Raw genomic sequence first — 23,025 nt, forward strand, 5'->3', positions numbered from 1 at the left:
TCATTTTAACTCCCTCAGTTTATCATTTCACGTTAGTAACACATAAAAAAAATGAAATCAAATTTCTATCAACCCTTTATAATAGTGCGTTATTCTATTGTAACCTTTCACAAGATACATAGACAATCCACATGAGCAGTAATAATGTTGAATGATAAAAATATTACTTGTAGAAATAAACAATGAATGACAAAATAACATATTTATGTATAATTTAAGAGGAGGGATCCATTGACTCCAAGAGTAAGTAGAAAAAGTTACTCCCAATCATGACCCTTGAATCTAATATTAATTAATGGTTGTGATTAATTAATGGTAATCCCTACCATAAGGTTATTTTATTCCTTCTTCTTAAACAACCCAAAAACTACATTTCTAAAACACAATCAAAATAAAACTTCTATGTCCGCCGCACTCTGTAAGAAGGATATAATTATTTGTTGAATCCAATAGAATTTATTTTTATTCGATAGAAGATCAAATTGAATCGTGTGTATTACTTATTCATGGAGATTATCTAGAATTTTAGTATCCAATTAAGTTATTGACTAAATCATAATGGCATAACCTAATTATGTATGTGTGAATTGGTTATTCTTTGAAATTCAGATGTATAACCTAATCAGATGGATCACCGAATGTCATTATTCATGTTTTCTAAGCCAATTGTAGGAATTGAAAGCATATACAGATTCGTAGGAGATAGAGGCTTACGACATGTTTTCAACAGTACACGATTATTTGAGAATTGAAATTTTTGTGTTGGTGTTGGGTTATTTAGGAAGAAGGTGTTGGGTTGATTATGAATAAAATAACCGTATGGTAGGGATTTATAGTAATTAATCACAGTCATTAATTAATATTAGATTAAGGGTCATGATTTGGAGTAACTCTTCCTACTTACTCCTAGAGTCAATGGATCCCTCCTCATAATTTAAAGTATCTTATATTTTTTACAAAAAAAAGGTTCTTATATTAAAATTAATCATATGTAGGCTAGAAATTAGACTTCAGTTCCCAAGATGATAAAATCATATTTTTGTTGCAGGAAACAGTAGAATATCTTTGTTGCATAGAAATAAAGTGGAATATCTTTGTTGCAGAGCTATATATTTAATATATAGGTTAATTACTATATAGGTTCTGAGGTGATATTTACTTATAGTTAAATTTGCTGCATATCATTGTTTACTACCTCTCAACTACCTTGATTGATTGATATCTTGAATATAAAATTGTTATTATTATTTAAATATCTAAATTTAATGGAATCAATAGCCTCAAACTCAACTCAATGCAAGAAGACACTAAGAAGGTATGGGTGGTTTTCTTTTTCTTTAGTTTTCTCTATAAGAAGTATGATTTGTTCTCTTTTTCTTTACTTTTCATGCAAAAAGATAAACAATTTTTTTGTCAATAGTTCATCAACCAAATGAGCTGACCTTAACCTATATATAATTTGCCTGACTTGTTATATATATATATATATATATATATATATATATATATATATATATATATATATATATATGGGGAATGCTAATACACACCCACTCAAAAATTAGAAGGTGTGTATTAGTATGCTACACTTTTTCTAGTTGGACAAAAATACACATTTCTTCCATTTAAAAAACATACAATTAAAAGGCGATAGAGTAATTTCATTAAAAAAACATAGAATTAATTATTTTTTTCCACTTTATTTTATCTTCCTCGTAAATAAATAACTACAGTCATGTTCTCTCTCCATCATAACAACGACCGTGTTGTTGGAACCCCAACTCCGGCATATTGAATTTTTGGCCTTCATAGCTACGGTGGAACACTGACTTCGTTAAACCATGACGCATAAGCTCACATCAAATTGATACTCATATTCCATAAGAGGACCGATACACACATTTTATCAAAGTTACTCAATATAGATTTTAATTTTTCTCCTTTGTTTACGAAATAAAAAAAATGGAGATTTAGGAAAGAAGAGACATTTGATATCCATGACATAGACAAGATGGGGGAGGCATGCGTCAGAGGTTCTGGAAAAAGCAAAATTTCTTGGCATTAGCAAGAGAAAGAACGCATTGACTTCTTCAAGAATCAGAAAGTTTAGATTTTGAAAATAAAAGAAATTTTAAATTGCAACAATACCCACACCTTTTGATTGGTTTAAGAAAGAAAATTATGAGTATTTTTGTCCAACTGAAAAGGTGTAGCATATTAATACACATCTTCTAATTTTTGAGTGGGTTTGCATTAGCATTCCCATATATATATATATATATATATATATATATATATATATATATATATATATATATATATATGGGGTTTGCTAGAACACACCCACTAGTTTTTATGTGGGAGTGTTTTAGCAAGTTATAACTAAAAAGTTAATAAATACACCTTAAGGTGTATGTTGCTATAACACACCTTCTAACAAAAACAAGTGGGTGTGTTCTAGCAAATCCTATAGGGGTTTGCTAGGATACACCCACTTACTTTTTAGAAGGAGTATTTTAGCAAGTGAATAACTAAAAAGTGGTTAAATACACCCTAAGGTGTAGCTTTGCTAAAACACTCCCACATAAAAACTAGTGGGTGTGTTCTAGCAAATCCCTATATATATATATATATATATATATATATATATATATATATATATATATATATATATATGTATGTATGTATGTATGTATGTATGTATGTATGTATGTATGTGGGGGGGGGGGGATTAGAAAAGGTTTTTAAGCATATTCCCAATTCTAATTATGAAATTAAGTTTGGTTTTATTATATCTTTGTTACATGTACCAGTATTAGTGTAATATTTTGTATTATTGTTTTTGGTGGTTTGTAGTTTACTATGTTTTTAGTTTTCTATATTTATCCATTATAAATAGACGGTACATTATTTGAGTTCGTGATACATTATAATATTTTAATCCGTATGTTATCAATAATTTCTAACATTTAAGTTGTTTGAAAGGAATTAGTAGTAATATTTTGAATAATAAGTATAAAATAAACAAAAAGAAGAACTTAACTGGTAAGAATAATATGCATATATAATATTCAATAATGGTGGTATTTAAGTTGTTTTATCCACTTTAGTTGCATCTACTACATTTGATACCTCACCCAACCATTTTCAATTGAGTTTCATCCTTCAATAATTTTCCAGCTTCTTTGTTTCTTTTCTTCTTTGGTCTGTTTGGTTTCCTTCTTATTGGTGGTGGTTGAAGATCACCATATTCAGCTCTTTTCCATAAACACTGACCATTAGCATGATAGATCCCACTATTATAGCAAGCTGCATACTACTCCTTCTTGTAGTAGTCTGGGACATAGTCATAAATATTTAGGTCTTGGTTCCTCATGCAGGAAATGGTGAAGGTTAGCATACACAAGTCCTTCTTTTTGTGTACCATACAAAAAGTTTTTCTTAACCTTCAGCAGCAGGCGAATCAGTTTTAAGTGTAATTTTAAATTGGCCCTCAATTGTTGTTCAATTCAAAGTACCTCCCTAAAACAACCCAATATTATATTTCGGCCAAATTATTTTCTCCAATATATTATTTATCAACTGTTCAGAAATCATTTACACTCTTCATTAATTTTTCACCAAACAAAATAAAATCTTAAATGATTGTCAACCAAAAATTTAATTGTCCAAAAATCATTTATGAAGGAAGTGTTTGAACAGCAAGAACAAGTCGCAAGCATGAACAACAAACTAAGTTTCTTCTATCTCTCTCACTCGTTCACTAACATCCACCATTATTAGGGTTGAGTTTCTTCTTTCTCTGGTTCTCACTCTCACACCATCATTTGATTTTCACTGAATATTGATAGGTATCTCTCTCTCTCTCTCTCTCTCTCTCTCTCTCTCTCTCTCTCTCTATCTCTCTCTCTCTCACACACACACACACATTTCTTTTGATTTTGCAGATCTGCGATTCTTTCTCTTCCTTTTTGCAATCTGGATTTTTTTTTAGTTTTTTTCAATATCAATATTGATAGGTCCGCAAGTGCACGGAAATATCGGTTTTAGTATAAAAGATGTCGAATCCCACAGAGACCAATGTCAAGTACCGTTATCTATTGTCACGTTGTTTATCTAAGGCGATACTAATTAATTTGGTTGTGAAATTGGGAAAATAACTGTTTTTAATTAATTTTAATGACGAGAGACCGAATATAATTCGTGTCGACCGTTGATGCTTGCTAAATTGTATTTTATTATTGTAACATGACAATATTTTCGCACGTAAAAAGAATTAAATTAAAGGGGTCGTCAGCTTTCGCATGTACGACACCGAATTTCGACTTTGTAATCTATTCGACAGCTTTCGCGTGTACGCCTTACAACGTCAAAACTTCGTTTGAAAAATAATCAATTTTTGCTTGAAAAGTTATTTTTAGTAGAAATTTTAATTTAAAGATTCCGTCGGCTTTCGCGCGCCCGGTACCGTATTTTAAACTCACAAGCGCCAACTTTCGCGTGTACGACCACAAGTTTAAAATAGCCTTTTTGAAAATTAGAAATTTCTAAATTAATTAAATAAAACGCTTTTGCTGTATTTCAAAACCAATTTCTGAATATTCTACAGTCAGATACAGGTTTCACTCTTTCGATATGAAACCGATATCACTTTATTTCAGCTTTCGCTGTGAATATTTATCCTTAAAAATCAGAATTTTCAGACTTAAAAAACAATTCCTGTTACAATCTATAATCATACAAAATAACAGAGCATCATTGGTACGACGTTCATCATATTCCGGACTCTATAGAAATCTACTCAGACATGGTATATATAATAAATATATAATTATGCACGCTAATCATTATAATTGAAACAGAGAAGCAAAATAACAAAATAAATGAATTGAAACTAAGTAAATAAGAACCTGGCAATAGTTGGAATCTTTAATTGAGTACAATTTCCACTGCCACAATTGAAAACTATGCCAATGTAATTGAAACAGAACAGCCGCAACAAGTGAACACAGGGAAATAGCAGCAACAATCAGCAATTGTGATGAAATACATTAACTAGCCACGCAGCACTCACGGAACCAGATGCAACGGTATTTGATTCAGAATTGGAATTTAAAGAAGAAGGTGCATCAATATAAAATAAGGGAATATAAACTACACACTAATTGGGTTTCCGTAGTAGTGCCATTGTGTCAAGGGAATTGCAAAAGTAAAAGTAACGATGGAATTTAAATGGATTGGGAATTGGAAATTGAATAACACCTAACAACAGCAAACAAAGGGAAAAATATGAATCGGAATTGACTCAATAATAATAATAATAATAATATAGAAGTTCTACAATACGATAGCAGAAAACGAATGAAAACTTAATCACTAAATTTCTCTCTAAAAATGCTTGGTCCTAAACTGATTCTTGAAGGTCTCTTTTATAGCCTTGAATCTGCCACTGAATCCTCAAACTTGTGCCCAAAGATGTGGGAATTTATTTGGATGAAATCTCAAGTTTTGGAAGGAAGACTCGGTAATTTTGTTCCCTCAACGCGTTTCCTTCATCTGATTTGGGTGTGACATCAACATGATGTCATTAACCTTGGTGATGGGTTGTACTAGCTCAGGTTGCTCTTTGCACCTCCTTCTTTCATTCTTTTACTTTTGACACCCTCGGTACCTGAAACACAACGAAATACTAGCCAGAAGACATGCAAAACACAATAAACGACCCCAAAATAAATAAAAATTAAACTATTTAGACCATGTATTTTGCGTGTTATCAAATATGTCTTGGAATGTAATGGAAAGAAGCAAAAGTGTTAGAGATCCATTACAAATTTGGTTTTCTTGTTGCCAGTCGTCGGTTTGCCTATAGGAAGGACTAATTTTGTTCTGTTTTGGGGATTTCTTGGATTAGCAGCAGCACTGTGTTGCTGTTTTGTATTTTGGCTTCTGCTTACTGTCTGCAGTACTTCTTGTGCTGTTGATGGTGTGTTAATAATATTTACTGTCGTAAAAAACAGTTTTAAAGAAGAATTTTGAAATTTTGTTAATTTCAAGACCAAATTATTTGACAATTTATAACTTCATAATTTAATTGGTGATTTAAGTTGAACATTGAAGTAATTCATATCTTCTTGTGGTTCAATTTTTTTGATCTACATTACTTCTTTCGGGTTTGTTTAGAAATCCATAAATTTTGGTTGTATGAAGCTGGAATTGTGTTGAATGGAGAAACTAGAAAATGGTGATTCATGTGAAGCTCCAAACTCGACCAATGTCTCCAATGATGAGGTACATTTTATTTTTCAATTGCAAACCTTATTTATTTTTTCAAAATCGAAAGAGGTGAAGGATATAGTGTACGAGATTATGGTTTTATGTAGGCATGTGGGCTTATAATAGCTAGTTATTGTGTGTCTTGTGCATCAAATTGTTTACAGATAAAATAGTTGGAACAAAATGTGTTTAACAATGAACCTTAAAGAGTTTTGATGATAACAAGGTATTAAAAATTGTAAATTGGACTAGCTAATATTTGTTCAAGTGTACAGGACCATAATTATAAAGTTACATCATCATTGATTCTGAATGAGCAAATAAAGAGCAAAAGGAAATGAAGCTTAGATGATTCTGAAGGCAAAGCGCTCCTGAAGTCAAGCTGCTCCTGAAGAAATACCGCTCCTGAAGTAAAGCTGCTCCTGAAGAATAGTGCTTCTGAAGACAAGAGGTCCAGAAGCCACATCATCAGAAGCTGCACCATCAGAAGCTGCAGAAGTTGCATCATCAGAAGCTGCCTCATCAGAAGTCATTTCACCAGAAGCTGAAGATCAACTGGATTTGCAAAACATTCAAAGAATTGAAGAATTATCAATGCAAAAGCTGTCTATTGGATTCGAAAACACAAACAAAGGATTAGTGGAGTTTTGCAACGGTCATTTCAAAGGTGTTTGAAGGCTTGTGCTTGCAATTTGGACGAAAGCGTTGACATTGTACTTTGTACAAATTGTACAACCACGTTCTCCACTACTCTGTTTTGTGTCCACGCTACAAGACAAGAAAACAGCTTCAGAATACAGCTTCGCCTGCATAGATGTTCCTTTGGATAAGGAATGGATTTCAAACTTGTTCTTCATAGGACAACAACCAAATCAGGCAATATATCATTGGTGAAAGATCAAGCTTCAACAACGACTCTTTGGTGCGCTGGCAATTTCACAACGTCTCTTTCACACCTCTATATAAAGGAGTGAAGACCTAGAGATTTGGCAATGCAAGAACGCTGAACGAAAGACTCACAAGATTTTCACAAGTACCAAACCTCTGCTGAAATTGTTCTGCATTCACTTAGAATTTCTGTGTCTCAAAGTCATATCTTAGAAATTCTTAAGTCCATTGAGTCTGTATCTGATTTGTATTGTGAGCACCTCTGATTGTATATCAAGTGTTCAACCTTAAACAATTTTCTGTGTAATTTTGTTTAGTTAGGAAGTCTCTTGCAGTTGTGCTTGAGCAGGAAGTCTCTTGATTGTGTTCTTGAGCAAAGGAAGTCTCTTGCTTGTGTGCTTGAGCATTGGAAGTCTCTTGCTTGTGTGCTTGAGCATTTGTAATCAGATATTACTCATAGTGAAATCTCCTTGGAAGTGCAAGGGGGACTGGACTACTTCCGGATTGTGGAAGGAACCAGTATAATTGCTTTGTGTCGTTCTTCTTCTCTCTCTCTGTTTTATTCCGCTGCATTTAGATTCTGATTATCACTTCAGAAGCTGTCTCGCTTAGCTTCTGATCAGTGTGTTCAGTTTTTAGGAGAAACGAAGAATTTTTCTAAAACACAATTCAACCCCCTTCTTGTGTTTTTCTCACCTTCAATTGGTATCTAGAGCCTTGGTCTGTTGTGTAACACTTAACCGTGCAACAGTCAAAGATCTGAGAAAAACATGTCTACTCCTCCTCCTACTGGTTCTAGTGATACTAGCTATAAACATGTCTCACATGATTATAGTGATAGTAAGAAAACCAGTGTTGGAAAAGTTCCAAAGTTCAATGGAGATGCTGAAGAGTTCTCTTGGTGGAAGACCAACTTTTACAGTTACATCATGAGCCTGGATGAAGAATTATGGGATATTCTGGAAGATGGTGTTGGTGATTTAGTCCTTGATGAAGAAGGAGCTGCTGTGGATAGAAAGAAACATACTCCAGAACTGAGGAAACTTTACAAGAAGCATCATATTATCAGAGGAGCTCTTGTCACTGCCATACCCAAAGCAGAATACATGAAGATGAGTGACAAATCCACTGCTAAAGCTATGTTTGCTTCTCTCTGTTCAAATTATGAAGGGAGCAAGAAGGTCAAAGAAGCAAAGGTTCTCCTGCTTGTACATCAGTATGAGTTATTCAAGATGAAGGATGATGAAACTATTGAGGAAATGTACTCAAGGTTTCAAACCTTAGTTTCTGGGCTACAGATTCTAAAGAAGAGCTATGTTGCTTCTGATCATGTAAGCAAGATACTCAGAAGCTTACCTGCCAGATGGAGACCAAAGGTGACTGCCATTGAGGAAGCTAAAGATTTAAACACTTTAAGTGTCGAAGATCTTGTTAGTTCTCTCAAAGTTCATGAGTTAAGTCTTAATGAACATGAGTCTACTAAGAAGAGTAAATCAATAGCTCTTCCATCCAAAGGCAAGTCATCAAAAGCTCTCAAAGTAGTTGAATCTGAAGAGGAAGAACAGTCAAGTTCAGATTCTGAACCAGATGCTGCTGAAATGGCCATGCTCTCAAACAGACTTCAATATTTGGCCAAGAAGAACAGAAAGTTTCTCTCCAGAAGGGGTAACTCCAGAAGCTCAAAGAAAGAAGATCAGAAGGGATGCTTCAACTGTAAGAAGCCTGGACACTTCATTGCTGAATGCCCTGATCTTCAAAGAGAAAAGTCAAAGGACAAGTCAAAGAGGTCTACATTCAAACCAAGCAAACTCAAGAAGCAGATTAAGCAGAGTTTAATGGCAACCTGGGATGATTTGGGTAGTGAATCTGGATCTGATAAAGAGGAAGCTGATGAAGATGCAAAGGTAGCTGTTGGGTTGGTAGCAACAACAACTTCAGAAGCTGGATCAGATTCAGACTCAGAAGATGAAAACGAGGTATATTCCAAAATTCCCAGAGATGAACTTGTTGAGTCACTTAAAGAACTTCTTACACATTTTGAAGTAAGAACCAATGAGTTGAAGGATTTAAAAGAAAAATATGCTGATTTGGTACAACAGCAAAAATCAACTCTATTGGATCTGAAAGCTTCTGAACAAGGACTTAGGGGCTTTGACTTCATGTGTAAAACATATGAAGATCAGCTCAGTTTCTTATGTCAGAAGCTACAAGAAAAGTGTAATGAAAAACCTTTAAGTAACCATGAAATTGCTCTTGAAGATTTTATTATATCTGGCATTGACAGAAGCAGAGTAGCTTCTATGATTTATAGCATTTACAAGAACAATGGCAGAGGAATTGGTTTTCCAGAAGTGAAACTTGAGAAAACCAATCTAAAATCTTGTTGTGAATGCATCAAGGAAGGTCTGAAAACATTCTTTGTACCAGAAGGGGCTGAGTTGGAAACTGTTGTTCAATCAGAACCTGAAGCTTCTAGTCCTAAGGCTAAGATTACTTCAACGCCAAAGAACTCTAAGTCAAAGGCTATGATCAAATCTGATTCCAAGACTTCAAAGGTCAGGATCCTGAAAAGATCAGAACCTATTCCTCAGAGTCTGGTGAAACCAAAATCTGGGGTTCTGAAGTCTAAGTTTCAGAAGAAGATAGTTACTGCTTTTGAAGTACCAAAACCTAAGGTGATGGTTAATCAGAAGCAACCCAACTCACAGCACAAGGTACAAGAAGTGAAGAGTAAAGCCTTAAGTACTAACCTTCCAGGACCCATAGAACAATGGGTACCTAAATCTAAAAATGTCAATGATGCAGGTATGTCTAAGAGCAGTGCCAAAGCAAAGATCATGGTACCTAGACAGCGGTTGCTCAAGACACATGACAGGAGACAAGTCCATGTTCCTCAGCCTAACAATGAAAGAGGGAGGAAATGTGAAATTTGGAGGCAACCAGTCAGGCAAGATCATAGGTACAGGAACTATTGGTAATTCCTCTACCTCAATTAATAATGTATGGTTGGTAGATGGTCTTGAACATAACCTTTTGAGCATTAGTCAATTTTGTGATAATGGTTATGATGTGCTTTTTGAAAAACCCAACTGTACAGTAATCAACAAGGAAGACAAATCCATTGTGTTCAAAGGAAAGAGAGTTGACAATGTCTATAAAATCAATTTTTCTGAACTGGCTGATCAGAAGGTGATGTGCCTACTATCAGTGAATGATAAGAAATGGATGTGGCACAGAAGGTTGGGACATGCTAACTGGAGGTTAATCTCTAAGCTTAGTAAGTTACAACTTGTGAAAGGGCTACCAGACATTGACTATCATTCAGATGCACTCTGTGGTGCATGTCAGAGAGGGAAAATTGTGAAATCATCTTTTAAAACCAAAGATATTGTTTCAACCTCAAGACCTTTAGAATTACTCCATATTGATTTATTTGGACCAGTAAGTACTGCATCATTATATGGAAGTAGATATGGATTAGTCATTGTTGATGATTACAGCAGATGGACTTGGGTGAAATTCATAAAGAGTAAAGATGTTGCGTGTGATGTATTCAGTAGCTTCTGCATTCAAATTCAATCTGAAAAAGAATCAAAAATTTTGAAAATCAGAAGTGATCATGGTGGAGAATTTGAAAATGAGCCATTTGAAGCTTTTTGTGAAAAACATGGAATTTTCCATGAATTCTCTTCTCCTAGAACACCACAACAAAATGGGGTTGTAGAGAGAAAGAATAGAACTTTACAAGAAATGGCCAGAACCATGATTCATGAAAACAATTTACCAAAACATTTTTGGGCAGAAGCAGTGAATACAGCTTGCTATGTTCAAAACAGGATCTATATTAGACCTATTTTGGAGAAAACAGCATATGAACTCTTTAAAGGAAGAAAACCCAATATCTCTTACTTTCATCAATTTGGATGTACATGTTACATTCTGAACAACAAGCTCTACCTAAAGAAATTTGATGCCAAGGCCCAAAGAGGAATCTTCTTAGGTTACTCTGAAAGGTCAAAGGCATACAGAGTGTATAATTCAGAAACATTTTGTGTTGAAGAATCTATGCACGTTAAATTTGATGACAAGGAGCTTGAAGATAAAACTTCAAAGCAAGGTGAAAGTTTTGCAGAGATACAGGTTCCTGAGGCTACTCCAGAACCTGATCAGATAGCTGAGTCTGAAGATAGTCCAGAAGCTGAACCCACATCAGAAGCGCAAGATGAAACTGCTTCTGATGAAGCACAAGATGGCTCACATCAAGAAGATCCTCCCAGAAACACATTCAAACACAAGTCTTCACATCCTGAGGAGCTAATCATTGGAAACAAAGATAGTCCAAGAAGAACAAGATCACATTTCAGACAAGAAGAGTCAATGATTGGACTAATCTCAATGATTGAACCTACAACAGTTGATGAAGCACTTTCAGATGATGGATGGATCCTAGCTATGCAAGAAGAGTTGAATCAATTTCAAAGAAATGATGTGTGGGATCTGGTACCCAAACCTCAGCACAAGAACATTATTGGAACAAAATGGGTATTCAGAAACAAGCTGAATGAGCAAGGTGAAGTAACAAGAAACAAAGCCAGGCTTGTTGCACAAGGGTATAGTCAACAAGAAGGCATTGATTACACTGAAACGTTTGCTCCAGTTGCAAGATTGGAAGCAATCAGGTTACTTCTTTCCTATGCAGTTAATCATGACATAATATTATATCAAATGGATGTCAAGAGTGCATTTCTAAATGGTGTCATAGAAGAAGAAGTGTATGTCAAGCAACCTCCTGGATTTGAGGATATTAAATATCCTGACCATGTTTTTAAACTGAAGAAATCACTATATGGCTTGAAACAAGCTCCCAGAGCTTGGTATGATAGACTAAGTAATTTCTTAATCAAGAATGATTTTAAAAGAGGACAGGTTGATACTACACTCTTCAGAAGGACCCTTGGGAAAGATATTCTTGTTGTGCAAATATATGTTGATGATATAATATTTGGTTCTACTAATGCATCTCTTTGCAAGGAATTTTCTGAGTTAATGCAGGATGAATTTGAAATGAGCATGATGGGAGAGCTGAAGTTCTTCCTGGGCATTCAAATCAATCAATGCAAAGATGGAGTCTATGTTCATCAATCAAAGTACACAAAGGAGCTTCTGAAGAAGTTCAAACTTGAAGATTGTAAAGTGATGAACACTCCAATGCACCCTACGTGCACCTTAAGCAAAGAAGATGAAGGAGCTAAAGTAGATCAGAAGCTGTATAGAGGTATGATTGGTTCTTTGTTATACCTCACTGCATCTAGGCTAGATATTTTATTCAGTGTATGCTTGTGTGCAAGATTCCAATCAGATCCTAGAGAATCTCATATGACTGCTGTCAAGAGAATCTTCAGGTATTTGAAAGGAACGACCAATCTTGGACTCCTTTATAGGAAATCCTTAGATTATAAGCTAATTGGATTCTGTGATGCTGATTATGCTGGTGATAGGATTGAAAGAAAGTCAACCAGTGGCAATTGTCAATTTCTGGGTGATAATCTTATATCCTGGGCTAGCAAAAGACAAACAACTATTGCTATGTCTACAGCAGAAGCAGAATACATTTCAGCTGCAAGTTGTTGTACACAACTACTTTGGATGAAACATCAGTTGGAAGATTATCAGATAACTGCTAACAGTATTCCCATTTATTGTGATAATACTGCTGCTATTTGTTTGTCTAAAAATCCAATTTTGCATTCAAGAGCGAAGCACATTGAAATCAAACACCATTTTATCAGAGATTATGTTCAAAAAGGAATTTTAGATATACAATTCATTGATACTGAAAATCAATGGGCTGATATATTTACTAAGCCTTTAACTGTTGAAAGATTTGATTTTATAAAGAAAATTTTGAACATGCACTTTGTATCTGATTAAATGCTTGCTTGCTCCTGAATAGGATTTTAGGTTCTGAAGTTAGTTCAGAAGCGGTAGTCCATCAGAAGCTCTTTATTGAGGTTCTGAGGAAAACTCGCTTCTGATGATGACGTCAGCATCTGAAGTCCAGAAGCTGGATTTGTTGCTTCTGAATAGTTGAATTAGTGGAAACGTTGGAAGTTACCTTTTAAAAAGTAACTTCTGGCCCACTAACTTGGTAGTTACTCTGTGAACTTCTTACGTGGCCTGTATGTGTTGGTGTATAACTAAAAGGGCAATGATGATTTAAAAGCTTTGAAAGTACTTTTCACGCGCCCCCAATTTTGTCATTAATGTTATGTTTGTTTGTCTCTTTTGAATTGCAATCGTTTTACTTTTAACACTTTGACAATTCACACACTACTCACTCACAACAAACACATTTGCTCTCAAACCTCTTGCGAAGTAAGCGCATTCTCTCAACCTTAGAACCCTAAAATCTTCATCTTCTTCAAGTCTTCGTCAATCATCAAATGGCATCATCAAGTTCAAAAGTTTCAGAATCTACATCAAACAAGCAAAGCGTATCAGAATCTGGGTCCATCTACAAAGAGAAGACTATGGATATTCCATGGGAATCCTTAATAGTTCAAGTAGAGTCACCGGTGGATTTTGCTTCACTCAAGAAGTATGAAGTAAACATGGAAGGATTGATAGAGACTCAGATGCTGTCTGAGTATTTCAAGATGCTAAATGGGCCAACATATGTGAACTTGGTCAAGGACTTTTGGTTAAAAGCTGAAGTGTACAATGAAAAGCCTGCAAAAGTCGTAAGCAAACAAGCTGGGTCAAAGAAAGGAAAAATGGTCATGGATATGAATCCTACATCATTTGATAGCTTAGAAATAAGGTCTGAAGTGATGGGCATTCCTATAACCATCACTGAGGACGTTATAGCTAAAGCTTGTAGGATGGATGCAGAGGGAAGATTCCAAGAAATAGTCAGGAAGGAAGATGTCCTGCTACAAGGTTACTACAACACTCTTTTGGGTGGGAAGAAAGATGCAAAGCCTTCTGAAATGGAGATTCACAACAGGATGTTGGTGAAATTCAGTAATGATTGCTTCTTTCAAAGAGCAGGAGGATCTGACCAACCCAACAATCAACAGAAGCTAGCAATTTACTTCATGGCTATTCTGGAAAAGATAAACTTCCCAAGATATGTAATGGATCATCTCTGCTGGGCCATAAATGAAAGCACTATCAGAGGAAGAAAACAAGTACCCTATGGAAGATTGCTGTCTGAAATCTTTTATCAAGGAAGGGTGCTGGAGTTCTTAAAAAGGACAAGGAGTGCTTCTGATAGATGTTTCGAAGTCTCTACTGCTGAAAGGACTATCAGTAGCAGGAGCTTATGCTCTATGAAGTTCATCAAAGAAGCCCCTAAAGATGAAAAGTGGCTAGAGATGACAACTGCTGAAACTGAGATAATCAGGGACTTTCCTCCCATCTTTAAGGAAAGTGACTCTGATTTCCTAGTTCAATCAGTAACTGAGTACGTCTTGGAGGAAGATGCGAGGTCTCAGGAGGAAGCTGCTCTTGCTAAAGGGAAAGGCAAGAAGGCCAAAGCAGTTGCTGTGTCAGAAGCTGCTGTTTCTGATGCACCTAAAGGGAAAAGGGCCAGAACTAGTTCTGAATCTGATGCTGCTCCTACTAAAGGAAAGAAGGCCAGAACTAGTACTGAGTCAGAAGCTGCTAAACCTGTTTCTATCAAGGAAAAAGGAAAGATGCAGAAGGTTGGTGCTGCCTCTATTCCTCAGAAAAGAAGAAAAGGTAAGGCAGATTTGGTAATCACCCAAGAGCAGCTGGAGGAAGCTCTTGAAGAAATGGAGAAAGAAGAGGCTGATCCCAAGCTGAAGAAGAAGAAGGCTCCCCTTCAACTTGTGAGTCCTATGGTTGAGATGACTCCAATAAGGAAAAGGATGGCAGATGAACGTGCTTCTGATCTTATATCAGACAGAAAGGAACAAAAAGCACAATACATTCATCAAAGAGATGAAAAGCTCAAGGCCTTGGGATTGGAAGATTGTGATAGGTTCTACAAAGATAAATTGGCTGAAGTAAGAGCCATTGCTGGTAAGCCTACTGAAGACAATGAGGAAGACGATATGATGCTCATTTTTGAAAATGCTCCAGAAGAGGGAACTTCAGAAGTAGTTCCTCAAGCTGCTGATCCACAAAAGATCACTTCTGAAGCTGGCCCTGCAGATCAGGTAATTCAGATTCCAGTCACCTCTCTCCCCATTTCACCCTCTTCACCATCAGCACCTGAACCAATAGAAGACACTTCTGTCTTAGACAATCTTGCTCTCCACTACTCAGGTAAGTTACCCATAGACAAATCTACCTCAGAAAAGGCCTCTGAAACAACTCCAGAAGCAGCTGCTTCTGAAAATGTTGTTTCAGAAAACCCCCATCAACAAACACCTGAACCACATAAACCCACAACACCCCCACAATCACCAACAGCTACCATTGACCCCCAACTCAACACTCAAACATCATCTTCACCACAACAACCACCAACTGAAACTGAATTTCAACCTTTACCTGAACACTCCCCAGAACCAACTCCCATGGATGTTGACATCTCTCTAGTCAATGTTCAAGCCTCAACCTCTACCACTCACATTGCCTCTGACCAGCCTTCATCTTCTAACACACAAACACACTTTACCATTCCAGTTCCTAACCTTGTTCAAGATTTGGAAATCAGTGATTCTGATCTTGAAATCCTTGAACAACCACCCTCAAACATCCTGGAATCTAGATATATTAATTCTGAGCTTCTCTCAATCCTGAGTCAGTTGCATAATCTTGTGGATCAACGAAGGACAATTGATCTCACAAGTGCATATGATGACTCCTGGGCATCTCTTCAGAACCGGGCAACTGAGCTAATTGAAAGCATAAGGGCTAAGTGCATCAGAAGCAAGGAAGCTTCTGTCAGGAATTTAATGGAGCATCTGAATCAGAGTCTCAGAGTAAGAAGTTCTACACTGCTCCTGGCAAACCAGCCTTTCTTCTCAGAAACGGACTACTTGACCAGAGAAGCCAGGTTGTGTAAGCTTCTGAAGAAACAGATGGCACAGCAGCAGCAAGAAGCTAAGGAAAGGGAACAGGCTCTTCTCCAGAGGCAACAACAGCTTGAAGAACTGTTGCAAAAGAAGATTGAAGAAATGGAGGAGATGAAGAAACAACATCAAACCAACCCTTAGTTGCACACCCTTGTGTTTTTCTTTTTGTTTGTTGTTTGTTTTAAATTCCTAGTCCTTGCTTCTGAAACCATTCTGTTTTAATTCTCTTTGCTTCTGAATGCTTACTGATTCTGACTGTTTAGCTGCTTCTGATATTTTAGATATTCATGTTCATTTATTTTTGATCTGATTAATTTCTTGTATACTCTCTTTTGTTTGAGTTTTTCTCAAATCTTTTTGTCTTTTATGCGTATTTTTTTATCTTTTTTTTGATAATGACAAAAGGGGGAGTATATGTGACAAGTATTTAAAGGCTCTGAGCCCCATTAATGGCATTTGAAATTTTTGAAAAACTTCTATCATTTTTTTTTACCTTATTGGTATAAGCTATGAACGAACGAAGAAGTATCAAAATTCAAGAAAAATTAATTGAACCATTCTTCTTATCTATAAGTTAATTCTTTCAATGATTCAATTTTGTTTTTAAGCTCTGATATTTTTTATTGTGCGAAAAATGAATTTAATTAACCTGGATAGAACTTAGGGGGAGCTTACAAACCTCACCTTAAAGACTATCAGACTCAGGGGGAGTTTGAGCTTACAAACCTCAGATTCTGAGCTTACAAACCTCAGAACCCCAAAGTCAACTTGTTAATTAGATTAACAACAATTGATCAATTTTAAATACTTTTGTTTGTCATCATCAAAAAGGGGGAGATTGTTGGAACAAAATGTGTTTAACAATGAACCTTAAAGAGTTTTGATGATAACAAGGTATTAAAAATTGTAAATTGGACTAGCTAATATTTGTTCAAGTGTACAGGACCATAATTATAAAGTTACATCATCATTGGTTCTGAATGAGCAAATAAAGAGCAAAAGGAAATGAAGCTTAGATGATTCTGAAGGCAAAGCGCTCCTGAAGTCAAGCTGCTCCTGAAGAAATACCGCTCCTGAAGTAAAGCTGCTCCTGAAGAATAGTGCTTCTGAAGACAAGAGGTCCAGAAGCCACATCATCAGAAGCTGCACCATCAGAAGCTGCAGAAGTTGCTTCATCAGAAGCTGCATCATCAGAAGCTGCATCATCAGAAGCTGCCTCATCAGAAGTCATTTCACCAGAAGCTGAAGATCAACTGGATTTGCAAAACATTCAAAGAATTGAAGAATTATCAATGCAAAAGCTGTCTATTGGATTCGAAAACACAAACAAAGGATTAGTGGAGTTTTGCAACGGTCATTTCAAAGGTGTTTGAAGGCTTGTGCTTGCAATTTGGACGAAAGCGTTGACATTGTACTTTGTACGAATTGTACAACCACGTTCTCCACTACTCTGTTTTGTGTCCACGCTACAAGACAAGAAAACAGCTCCAGAATACAGCTTCGCCTGCATAGATGTTCCTTTGGATAAGGAATGGATTTCAAACTTGTTCTTCATAGGACAACAACCAAATCAGGCAATATATCATTGGTGAAAGATCAAGCTTCAACAACGACTCTTTGGTGCGCTGACAATTTCACAACGTCTCTTTCACACCTCTATATAAAGGAGTGAAGACCTAGAGATTTGGCAATGCAAGAACGCTGAACGAAAGACTCACAAGATTTTCACAAGTACCAAACCTCTGCTGAAATTGTTCTGCATTCACTTAGAATTTCTGTGTCTCAAAGTCATATCTTAGAAATTCTTAAGTCCATTGAGTCTGTATCTGATTTGTATTGTGAGCACCTCTGATTGTATATCAAGTGTTCAACCTTAAACAATTTTCTGTGTAATTTTGTTTAGTTAGGAAGTCTCTTGCAGTTGTGCTTGAGCAGGAAGTCTCTTGATTGTGTTCTTGAGCAAAGGAAGTCTCTTGCTTGTGTGCTTGAGCATTGGAAGTCTCTTGCTTGTGTGCTTGAGCATTTGTAATCAGATATTATTCATAGTGAAATCTCCTTGGAATGCAAGGGGGACTGGACTACTTCCGGATTGTGGAAGGAACCAGTATAATTGCTTTGTGTCGTTCTTCTTCTCTCTCTCTGTTTTATTCCGCTGCATTTAGATTCTGATTATCACTTCAGAAGCTGTCTCGCTTAGCTTCTGATCAGTGTGTTCAGTTTTTAGGAGAAACGAAGAATTTTTCTAAAACACAATTCAACCCCCCTTCTTGTGTTTTTCTCACCTTCAAAAATTTGTTGATTAAGAAAAAGATTCATGAGTTTTGTTTATATGACAAAACCATCTATCCATTATTTTCAGAAATTCAATGATGTTTCAGTGGAAGAGGAAAGTACTAGCAAGGGGGAATTTGAAGGTACTCGTCATTTTGAAGCAAGTGATTTTGATAGTGTAGATGAAGAGAACGAAGACAACGAGAATGTTGGTTGCGATTTTGGTCCAGAAAAAGCAATTGATGGTCCTGATGATATTGCTAAGGTGAACTTATGCCAAGAAAGTCTTGAGGATTTAATGAAGTTTCATTTCCCAAATGTAGGCGTGGCTTTTATGTTTCATAATTGGTATGCAAGCACTAAAGGATTTGATGGTAGGAAAGATAGAGTTGTGAAAAACTTTGGTGGGGAAATAATTCAACATACATTTGTGTGTCACAGAGAATGACATAAAGTTGAAAAAAGTATGAATTTCATTCCCAAATGCAAACTGAAACCAGAGTCTCGTTGTGGTTGTACTGCTAGATGTCAGGTGCATGTCGAAACAAAGTCCGGAAGATTGTACATTGAGTATTTCAATGATGTACATAATCATTCATTTGTAGACAAGATATTTACCGGTATGCTCCCTGCACATAGGAAAATGAGTGAATATGACAAATATCAAATGAGCATCATGAGGAACGTCGGTATGAAGACGAGACACATTTATGGTTTGTTTGCTCATCAGGCTGGAGGTTATGAGAACATAGGATATTTAAGGTGATACATGTATAATGAGCAGTATAGGCAAAGACGTACCAATGTCTCTGATGCAAAAAAGATGTTGGACTTCTTATCTGAGTTGTCCTCAAAAGATGATATGTTTTTTGGGAGGCATACAGTAGACGAGGATGGTTGTCTGGAGCACCTATTTTGGTGTGATGGTGTTGGTAGAAAGTATTGGTTTGTATTTGGTGATGTATTGGCTTTTGACACAACTTATAAAAAAAATACACTTGTGTCCAGTTGTAGTTTTCTCCGGGGTCAATCATCATAACCAGAGTATTGTGTTTGTTGCAGCTATTGTTGCAAATGAGACAAAATCGACTTATGTATAGTTATTGCAACAACTACTTGAAACAATGGGGGGAAAAGTCCTTTGTTGATTATAACTTATGGTGATTTGGTTATGCGAGATGCCATAAAAACCATGTTTTCTAATGCCCATCATCGTTTGTGTGCTTGACACTTGATTCGAAATGCCACGTCTAATGTGAAAATTACTGAATTGGTATCAAGGTTCAAACAATGTATGTTAGGTGGCTTTGATGTTGGTGAGTTCAATCGTAGATGGGATAAACTTGTTGCGGATTTAGGACTTGAGGAAAATGTATGGGTGCCTGATCTGTATCAGAAGCATAAAATGTGGGCAACAACACACATTAGGGGAATTTTTTTTTATGGCTTCCGAAAAACCTCCCGTTGTGAGGGACTTCACTCGGAATTTAGTAAGTATGTCAACCTTAGGGATAATTTGTTGGACTTTGTTCGTCATTTTTTTTGTTGGCTTAATTACATGAGGTTTAGAGAAGTAGAACCCGATTTTACATCATCATTTGATGAACCTGTTTTGCAATCACAATTATATCCTCTTGAAATGTCAACTTCTAAAATTTACACAAGAGAGATATTTAATCTTCTTGTCCCTGTTTTCAAGAGGGCTTGTGCTTGTAGGGTGATTGGTATAAAACAGTGTGGGTCAAAGTTTAATTACAATGTAGTTAGGTACGGTAAGAAAGGTGTGGAATGACATGTGTTGTTCTTTGAATCAAAGCTAGAATTTATGTGTTCATGTATGAGTTTGGAGTTTTTGGGAATTCCTTACAAACACTTGTTTGCAGTTTTTGTATCGTTAGAAATTGTCAATTTGCATGATACTGTCATTTTGCAAAGATGGACAAATTCTGCCAAAGATTCTATATCTAGTCTTGAGGAGAAAATTATAAATCCAAGTGATCCAGCCTTGGTGCTTATTTGTAGACTGTTAAATCTAGTAAGAGGATCGCTAATGCATCAGTTAAATGTGGGATAGCTGAATACATAAGGACAACAATGGATATCATTTCAAGACGCACTAGTTCACTAGAATCAATTTGTAATGGTGAGCAGACTGAACAAACGTTTAACAAAGCTTATGTCGAGGGGATTTTGAAAAATTCAAATGGAGAAAGAAGCAAGGGTTGTGGTGGTGCACCGTTGTCTCATAAAAAAGGTAAAACACCAAGAAAAGCCCAATTGTGTGGAGCATGTGGGCGAAAGGGACATAATCGTAAGTTTTGTCCTATTCCTACCGGGCCAAAAAAAGGCAATGTTGTTTTTGAAGACATGGTTATAGATGAAGGCTGCTCAAATATTGAAACGGTATTCTTAAACCAAATTTGATCTTCGTTGTACATTAATACAATTTTTTGTATTGTTTTGTTAGGACTTAATAGATGTTCTTTTGCATTGCAGGATGTCTAGCCTTGTAGGTCAGAAAAACTTTGATGTCGTGGAAGGTGTTTCACCTATGTAATAGTTTAGTTAAATTTTACTTCTTAGCTAGTTTTATGTAATTCAGAAATACTTTTATGTATTATTTCTTAAGATTGTTGTGTGATTTGAGTACTTCATGTTCGCCTGTTTCTATGCATAAGAGTACTTATCAGGCTCAGTTTACGTGAATTTACGTGAATCAGATTATATGTATGTAAACTGTTATTGAGTGTATTTGACATGACAATTGTTGTTAGCGAAGCCAATGTTGTTCACTTACTCTGAACTATTTGTTACTGTACTTTGATTTTTGTCACTTTCGGTTCTGCGTTCTAAGTAGCATAGTTGGTTATGTCACTGTTGTTGTCTTGATGTTATTGTGCTGGAATGTTTTGAGTTCTATGTCTGGTGTTACTGTGCAGGTTTCTAGAGGGTTGGTTGCTATGTGTTTGTTATTGCTTCTATTACACGATCAGATCTTTTCCTTAAACTCATCATGGTTTCAGGTTCACCAAGGTAAATAAAAAGTTTGATTTGTATACAATTTATATAAACTACCAAGTATTATTTTTTATAAAAAATTTAGTGTGATACAATCTAGTGTTTAAACACTGATTTACATAAATTACTAAGTTTATATAAGTTATTGAGTTATTTAAACACGAATTTAGTGTTTGATACAATCAGTTTTGACCTCTCAGATGCAATAGTTGGTTGAAATTGATGCAAAAGTTGTAGATCAACATCCAAGAGGACATTTTTTAAGAACTCCTAAAACCATAGTTGCCTTAATCTTCAGAAAATCATGTTACCAAATAGTAATCTTTTTGCATATTAAGCTTATAATAATCATTTGCATAATTCACACATGTTAATTGAAATTCTCCCTCGTATAAAGTAATAAAAACAAGTTAATTAAAAAACAATGTAACTTAATAATAATGTCTTACACAAAAAGTGACATATTTAAGGTTTGCTTTCAAGGTTGCATCATGCAAACAAACAATCATCTCAATCATCTTCAAAGAGTTGTGGATATCAGTCAGCGAGTTTTGCACTGTAGCAACAACAGTCTTCAATTCAACTAGTGTGAAGTGATCATTGTTGATAGTTAGTACAAGCTTATCGAGAACATTGTAAATTTCAGAAAGTGTAGGAGTTTGTGGTTCTTCATGAAGTTCTTTTGTTGTCTCATTGGCACTTAAATCAGATTAATTGGTACTGATTTTGGAAATTTTGTTTGTCTCCATAGATAGTTTCTTTTGTTTTATAAGTATATAGTCTGTGAATGTATATGTGAGGGGGTGATATTTGATGATAAAAAAGGGTGGACCATAAGATAGTTGAGTTTGAAAGAGTATTTTTGAGATTGAGATTGTATTTTTTTAGTTTATGAGGATATATAATAAAGTTGTTTATTTGATAATAAAATTGTTTCTCAATGTGTCCTGCAGAAAAAGAAATCTTGCCTTTTGACTACATGAAATGACTTATATTATACTATCATGCAGAAAAGTTGAACGTGTCTCAACTGATTGCTTATTTCATATAAAAAAAATTCTTACACATGTGGCGTGTAAAGTGATGTTGTAGCAGCTAAATAAATGTTAAGACTAATAAATCAATGACAGTTTGAAACGTGTCCAAAATGAACTGTTACCTTTTGTCTACAGGCCAACAGAAGTTAGAAACGTGTCCAAAAGAACTGCTCTTTCAGTTTAAACTTTTCCAAAAGAACTGTAACTTCTGAAAAGTTGAAATTTGTTCTTATAAAGTTATTTTTATATATATACATCAAGCCACTAACGTGCGTGCGGTGACGCATTATTTAATTTTTTTTCACTTTTTTTTATTGTTTTTTTTTATCATTTGTAAATTTGTACTTGTTAAGAAATTTAAAATGGTATGTTTGTCTTGGAACTTATGTATTTTATATTAAATATATAACTTTTTAATAAATAATTGTTGTTTTTCAATAAAAAAAATTTAAACTTTATACTTTTTTGATCCTTTAAGTTTGAAAAAAATA

General features: G+C 35.4%; 1 pseudogene; it reads left to right on the top strand.

Annotated features, from left to right (window-relative positions):
* The first annotated feature begins 18,537 nt into the window (after window positions 1–18,537).
* LOC146949116 (protein FAR1-RELATED SEQUENCE 5-like) lies at window positions 18,538–21,036 on the top strand (annotated as a pseudogene).
* The last annotated feature ends 1,989 nt before the right edge of the window (window positions 21,037–23,025 follow it).

This window comes from Medicago sativa, chromosome 2 (assembly GCF_051527215.1).
Source record: "Medicago sativa cultivar Bolivia chromosome 2, Bolivia_mono, whole genome shotgun sequence".
Lineage (NCBI taxonomy): Eukaryota > Viridiplantae > Streptophyta > Magnoliopsida > Fabales > Fabaceae > Medicago > Medicago sativa.